Source organism: Octopus sinensis, linkage group LG11 (assembly GCF_006345805.1).
Source record: "Octopus sinensis linkage group LG11, ASM634580v1, whole genome shotgun sequence".
Classification (NCBI taxonomy): Eukaryota; Metazoa; Mollusca; class Cephalopoda; order Octopoda; family Octopodidae; genus Octopus; species Octopus sinensis.
In genome coordinates, this window is record NC_043007.1 from 34,762,580 (window position 1) to 34,770,393 (window position 7,814).

The window sequence follows — 7,814 nt, forward strand, 5'->3', positions numbered from 1 at the left end:
ATTACTGAATTTATAATCGAATTAGAGAAGTTCCAGACTTAGAAGTGAAAATCAGAAGACTTTGAGTTTCATATCGTTATGACATTGACAGAGGTATTGCCTTTCTCAGTCTGCAAAAAAGTAGTATATGGGAACTCCATATGTCCCCAGCGTGTATGCTATGAATGCGCAAGAGGTGTAGTGGAATCACAAGCAGTCTAACGGAGAAGGTATGGGTTGTATGCAGCTGGTGCTCAGGTGCAATCAGTACTAAATGCACACGGACAGTAAGATTCTATTAAATGCCCCAAAAGCTTTATTCTGTTTCCTAGATGACATAATTAGCAGGAGGGGTGGTTCTAAAAGTGAAGTTTCCTGGGCAAGACTTGGTTGGAAAAAGTTCAGGATGCTTTCATCTCTGCTGGCTGGCAGCAAAGGTCTTCTACCTCAGTGTGTAGAACAAAATGTAAGATGATTTTGATATTTTGATACTTTGTACATAGCTGCACAGTAGCAAGACATAACCTAGGAAATTTGCAAAGGCTAGAAAGAAATGAAGCAAATATGTTAACTTTGGATATGTAATCTTATTATGCACATGAATATCAGAATACAAAACTAGCGGCTGACTGGCCTCCGTGCCAGTGGCATGTAAAAGGCACCATTCAAGCATGATTGTTACCAGCGTCGCCTTACTGGCACTTGAGTGCCGTGCTAGTAGGGTGCTAAGAACACCATCCGAGCATGATCGTTGCCAGAGCGGCTAACTGGCCTCCGTGCTAGTGGCACGTAAAAGGCACCATTCGAGCATGTTTGTTATCAGCATTGCCTTACTGGCACCTGTACTGGTTGCATGTGTAAAAATATTTGAGCGAGGTTGTTGCCAGTACCGCGTGACTGGCCCGTGCCGGTGGCACGTAAAAGCACCCACTACACTCCTGGAGTGGTTGGCGTTAGGAAGGGTATCCACTGTAGAAACTCTGCCAGATCAAGATTGAAGCCTGGTGCAGCCATCTGGTTCGCCAGCCCTCAGTCAAATCGTCCAACCCATGCTAGCACAGAAAGCGGACGTTAAACAATGATGATGATTGTAAGATTAATCAGACATGATGTGCAAGAGAGAATGCCAATGATGTGATACGAGCCAAGATGTGATAGCGGACGATTGCTGCATAAGGAATTGCCAAGCACTTCAAGTTTGTAGGACCTATGGAAGTGAGAGTCCGAGGAGAACTTTCGTTGAAGTGGTGAAGACTGATTTGGAGATGTTGCCTCTTCATGGAGGAGATAATGAAGGACTGGTTTGGTTAATGATATATAGTGCTGCTGAAGATCCAATGTACATTTACATGGTGAAATGAGGGTAGTGACAGAGGCTGTGATGTTTGTGTCTAGACTAGCATAGCTAGAGTGTGTGCCGCCCAGGGTGGCCATTCAGTTTGCTGCCCCTTGGCCCCCACAATAGATACATATTGCCTACAGCAGACCCAAAAGTAGTGCTGCCCAGGGTGGACCACTCTCTGATTTTTCCCTTCTAGCTAGGCACAAGGCCTGAAATTTAGGGAGGAGGGGACTGGTTGATTACATTGACTTCAGTGTTTCACTGGTACTTAATTTATTGACCCCCAAAAGGATAAAAATCTAAATCGACCTCGGTGGAATTTGAACTCAAAACGTAGACACAGATAAAATGCCACTCAGCATTTCATCCGGCATGCTAACGATTCTGCCAGCTCGCTGCCTTTTTTATTGTTGTTGTTGTTATTATTATTATTATTATTATTATTATTATTATTATTATTATTATTATTATTATTATTATTATAATAATAATAATAATAATAATAATAATAATAATAATAATGGATGGAAGCACTCCGTCGGTTACGATGATGAGGGTTCCGGTTATCCGAATCAACGGAACAGCCTGCTCGTGAAATTAATGTGTAAGTGCTGAGCATTCCACAGACACGTGTACCCTTAACGTAGTTTCGGGGATATTCAGCGTGACACAGAGAGTGACAAGGCCGGCCCTTTGAATACAGGTACAACAGAAACAGGAAGTAAGAGAGAGAAAGTTGTGGTGAAGAGTACAGCAGGGATCACCACCGTCCCCTGCCGGAGCTCGTGGAGCTTTAGGTGTTTTCGCTCAATAAACACTCACAACGCCCGGTCTGGGAATCGAAACCGCGATCCTACGACCGCGAGTCCGCTGCCCTAACCACTGGGCCATTGCGCCTCCACGAATATCAGAATACAAAGGAACTAAAAGAAAAAGTAGCGGCTAACCGGCCTCCATGCCAGTGGCACATAAAAGGCACCATTCTAAGGTGATCGTTACCAGCGTCGCCTTACTAGCACTTGAGCCCCATGCTTGTAGGGTGCTAAGAGCACCATCCAAGCATGATCGTTGCCAGAGCGGCTAGCTGGCCTCCATGCTGGTGGCATGTAAAAGGCACCATTCGAGCGTGGACTGGTAATGAGACAAACATATACATACTCACACACATATATATGATGGACTCTGGGACTCTGCACCTGAACGACCTGCACAAATGATTTGTTTATAGTGATCAAATGTTCATACCACGCATCAGATCACTCTCTCCATCAAACTGACATTGTCTGAACAGGTGCACAGTGTACCACATGTCAGGTGTCAAATTGTTTGCAGAGCAACATCAAATGAAATGTTTTGCTCAAGAGCACAACACACCACCCAGTCTTGGAATTGAAATCACAATCGCATGATCACTGGCCATGCGTCTTTGCACATATATATAATATATACTTATATACATAGATATATATATTCATGTATATATCCATATATATATATATATATATTATATAATATATATATATATATATATATATATACACATATATACGTATATATATGTATATATATATATACGTATATATATGTATATATATATGTGTATATAAATATATATATATATATTTATATATATATATATATTAATTTATATATATATATATATATATATATATATGTATATATATATATATATATATATATATTATATATTATATGTATATATATATTATATATGTATATAATATATATATATATGGAATATTATATATAATTACGTATATTTATATATATATATATAAACACACACACTATATGCATATTTGTATGTATCTATGGACATGTGTATTCTTGTAAGTTAAGAAATGGCAACAAGTGGAAATTTTGTAAATATAATTATAAGTTTTCACTGCATATTGACTATAGAAAATAACAAAATATTTGGGTATGTAAGGCCCTGATATTAAATAAAAAAAAAAGGACATTAGTGCTAGTGGGGATTGAACCCATACCTCTTACTTTCAAAATAAGTGTGCTAATCGTTTACATCAACATAAACATCCACTTTTTTCTGTTAAATTTATGAACTGTGATTTCATAGCAGTTTGATTTCCATGTGTGCTAATACCCATTTTCTTCTGTCGGAAGCTTATATGCCATAATATCATATTAAAATGTAGTAAAAATGCAGGCACGGGTATATCTGTGTGGTAACATGCTTACTTCTCAACCACATGGTTCCAGGTTCAGTCCTACCACATGGCATCTTGGGCCAAGTGTCTTCTACTATAGCCTTGGGCCAACCAAAGCCTTTTAAATCGTCTTGGTAGACGGAAACTGAAAGAAACCCATCATATATAATATATATATATATATATATATATATAGGTGCAGGAGTGGCTGTGTGGTAAGTAGCTTGCTTACCAACCACATGGTTCTGGGTTCAGTCCCACTGCATGACACCTTGGGCAAGTGTCTTCCACTATAGCCTTGGGTCGACCAAAGCCTTGTGAGTGGATTTGGTAGACGGAAACTGAAAGAAGCCTGTCGTATCTATCTATCTATATATATATATATATATATGGGGTGGGGGGTATATGTTTGTGTGTCTGTGTTTGTCCCCCTCCCCCCAACATCGCTTGACAACCGATGCTGGTGTGTTTACGGCCCCGTAGCAGTTCGGCAAAAGAGACTGATAGAATAAGTACTAGGCTTACAAGGAATAAGTCCTGGGGCTGATTTGCTCGACTAAAGGCAGTGTGCTCCAGCATGGCTGCAGTCAAATGACTGAAACAAGTAAAAGAGTGAAAGAGTAATATATATGTATATATATATATATATATATATATATAGCTGCTTACCAACCACATGGTTCTGGATTCAGTCCCACTGCGTGGCATCTTGGGCAAGTGTCTTCTGCTATAGCCCCGGGCCGACCAATGCCTTGTGAGTGGATTTGGTAGACGGAAACTGAAAGAAGCCTGTCGTATATATGTATATATATATGTGTGTATGTGTATATGTTTGTTGTGTCTGTGTTTGTCCCCCTAGCATTGCTTGACAACCGATGCTGGTTTGTTTATCCCCGTCACCTAGCGGTTCGGCAAAAAGATAAAAGATATACGATAGAAAATACTAAAGGCAGTGCTCCTGCATGACCGCAGTCAAATGACTGAAATGAGTAAAAGAGTATATATATATATATATATATATATATATATATATACTATTATATATATATATATAAGATATATATATATATATTTATTAATATATATATATATATATATATATATATATACATATATAAAAAGGAAATGAAGAAATGCTGACAAATAATTGAAGTAATTTAAGTAATTAATTAGGTGAAAGTTCTTTTTTACCGGTTTGCGAATTTGTTATGCTTATCAAAATATAAAAGAGAGATTTAGAGTTCCTTTCTATAGAATTTTTCCTCAGATATATATATATATATATATATACCGGAGTAAAACAACAACATAAATGTGAACAAGGTGGAAAAAAGAGTACTCAAATCCCAGTGGTAGAGTAATAGCTTTATTTTAAGCAGCAGAAAATTCACCAAAATGTTTACTCTGAGTTCTCGCGAAACTCAGAGTAACAGATTTGTTGAATTTCTGCTGCTTAAAATAAAGTAGTATATATATATATATATAGGCTCCTTTGCCACTTCCATTATACCTTTGAAAAAATAACTTAAAATCGAACTGCACTCGTCAAAACTTGCTCTAAGAATAAAAACAAGGTAAAATTACTACCTGCTTTTATAGCAAGTTAATGCAGGTAGTTTATTCCATACCCCACCAACTTTTAGTTCATGCATTTGAAAAAACCGCACTTTATTTATGGGATGACCCAATATATATGTATGTATGTAGATCTATGTATATATATATATCTATGTGGTGTGTGTTTTGGTGTCTGTTTGTCCACCACTATGCTTGATAACCGGTGTTGGTTTGTTTACATCCCCACCACTTTGCAGTTTGACTAAGGAGACCAATAATAAGTACCTAGCTTTAAATATAAAAAAATGTCACTGGGGTTAATTCATTTGACTAAAGATTTTTCAAGGCAGTACCCCAGCATGGCCACAGTTTGATAACTGAAACAAATCTCTATATATATAAAGATGAAGTTGTCTGTGTATGGCAGGTTTGGTAGCTTTCAACTAACACTATCTCCTCCGAGACCCTGCGGTGCAAGTTGACAAAATGAGAGTATGATAGAAGAAGGGTTGCTCTTCCTTCCGTAGAAGATAAATTCAAATCGGACCATGTTAACACCAAAATTATTTACATCAAAAAGGCGCTTTTTTCTATGAAAATCCCTATTTTTTTACAATTTTTTGGTGCTGTGTCACCATTTTCGGTGTATTTCAACCAGAAAATGTTCACTTAAAGAGAATAACAAGCTACATAATGCAAAATTTTTACTTTTCAAAATTCCAATTCTAATGGGTCAAAACAAACCCGAGCAACGCCAGGCGATACTGCTAGTAAAAGATAAAAAGTAAAGGATAAAGTGATTTGTAACAGAAAGATGTCCAGCTGCAAAAGGAAAAATGTATTAAGGACAGCATATCAATGAATAGACCTTAGTTGCATTTACAGGGGTAACACTTAACACCTGATCACCAGACTATTAGGTTGTCCAGAAAGTTCGTGCCGATTTATAGTAGCTTACCTTTCGACTTATTTTAGAACATGGTTGAAGCCATAAAACAGGATTTGACTACACCTCTATTTAGAGCACAGTTTAAGCTATCTTTTCGTGGAAGAAGGTTTATGTTCCTATAACCTGTGTTAATTGTGAAACCCTTTCAATTGGAAGATAAGAAAGTTCGTTTTCGGCACTTGATGCTTTGGGAACCAGACAAAAATTGCTGCAGCTCAACTAGGATGTGTTACCCCACCATCCATATTCACCAGATATTGCTCCTTTGGATTTCCACTTATTCAGTTCAATTCCTTGGATGATGTAAAAAGATACCTTGATGAATTCTTTGCCATGAAACCACCTCAATTCTGAGAAGAGGATATTTTCAAGTTAAAGGAAAGATGTAGACGCATTGTGCCACAAAATGGTTCATATTTGGTTGATTAAAAATGTAATGGCAAGTATTTATTGACCTTTTTCTTTCCCCTAAAAATCGGCACGAAGTTTCCGGACAACCCAATATTTAGTGTTGCACATAGCAAAATGTTCCCCACTGACCACTAGTAGTCTCGTGGGCAGTGGGGAACATCGTGCTGTATGCAAGAATCTGGTGTTCAGTGGGGAACATCTTGCTGTGTGCAAGAATCTCTCAGCTGTTATCAAACATTTGCACCAAATCTTCACTTCACATGCTGTTCATAGACATCAAACAACTTCGAAACCACTTTTAAACCTCTCCCCTTCTCATCATCATCACCGTCATCATCATTTAACATCTGTGGCAAGGTCAGGGGACACAACAAGGTTCCTTAGTCTGTTTTTGGCTTGGTTTCTACTGATGGATGCCCTTCCTTACACTGCCACTTTACAGAGTGTACTGGGTGCTTTTTGCATGGCACCATCACCAGTGTTTTTCATGTGGCACCATGTTTTTTACTTTTATGTTTTATGTTTTTTACTTTTATGTGGCACCAGCACCAGCTCTTTTTACATGGCACCATCACCAGTCTCAGGCCATTTAGTATTGAAGGAGTTATATCTCAACCATAAATAATCTGTCACAGTAAACTCTCTTTTACTCTTTTACTTGTTTCAGTCATTTGACTGCGGCCATGCTGGAGCACCGCCTTTAGTCAAGCAAATCGACCCCGAGACTTATTCTTTGTAAGCCCAGTACTTATCCTATCGGTCTCTTTTGCCGAACCGCTAAGTGACGGGAACGTAAACACACCAGCATCGGTTGTCAGGCAATGCTAGGGGGACAAACACACACACACACACACACAAACACACACACATATATATATATACATATATACGACAAGCTTCTTTCAGTTTTCGTCTACCAAATCCACTCACAAGGCATTGGTCGGCCCGGGGCTATAGCAGAAGACACTTGCCCAAGGTGCCACGCAGTGGGACTGAACCCGGAACCATGTGGTTGGTTAGCAAGCTACTTACCACACAGCCATTCCTGCATGTTTTTCTGATTTATTAAGCCAGCCATGATAATGATGGTGATCATCATCATTATTTACATCATTATTTCAACTTGTGTATTCGTATGCATGCATGGGTCAGGCAAGATCTGTTTTTTGGAAATTTCCCGCAACTAGGGGATGCCAATCTTCACCTGTCTCCGAGTAAGGTAATAAGACAGCGAACTGGCAAAAACGTTAACATGCCGGGCGAAATGCTTAGCGGTATTTCATTTGTCGTTACGTTGTGAGTTCAAATTCCACCGAGGTCGACTTTACCTTTCATCTTTTTGGTGTTGATAAATTAAGTACCAGTTATGCACTGAGGTCAATGTAAT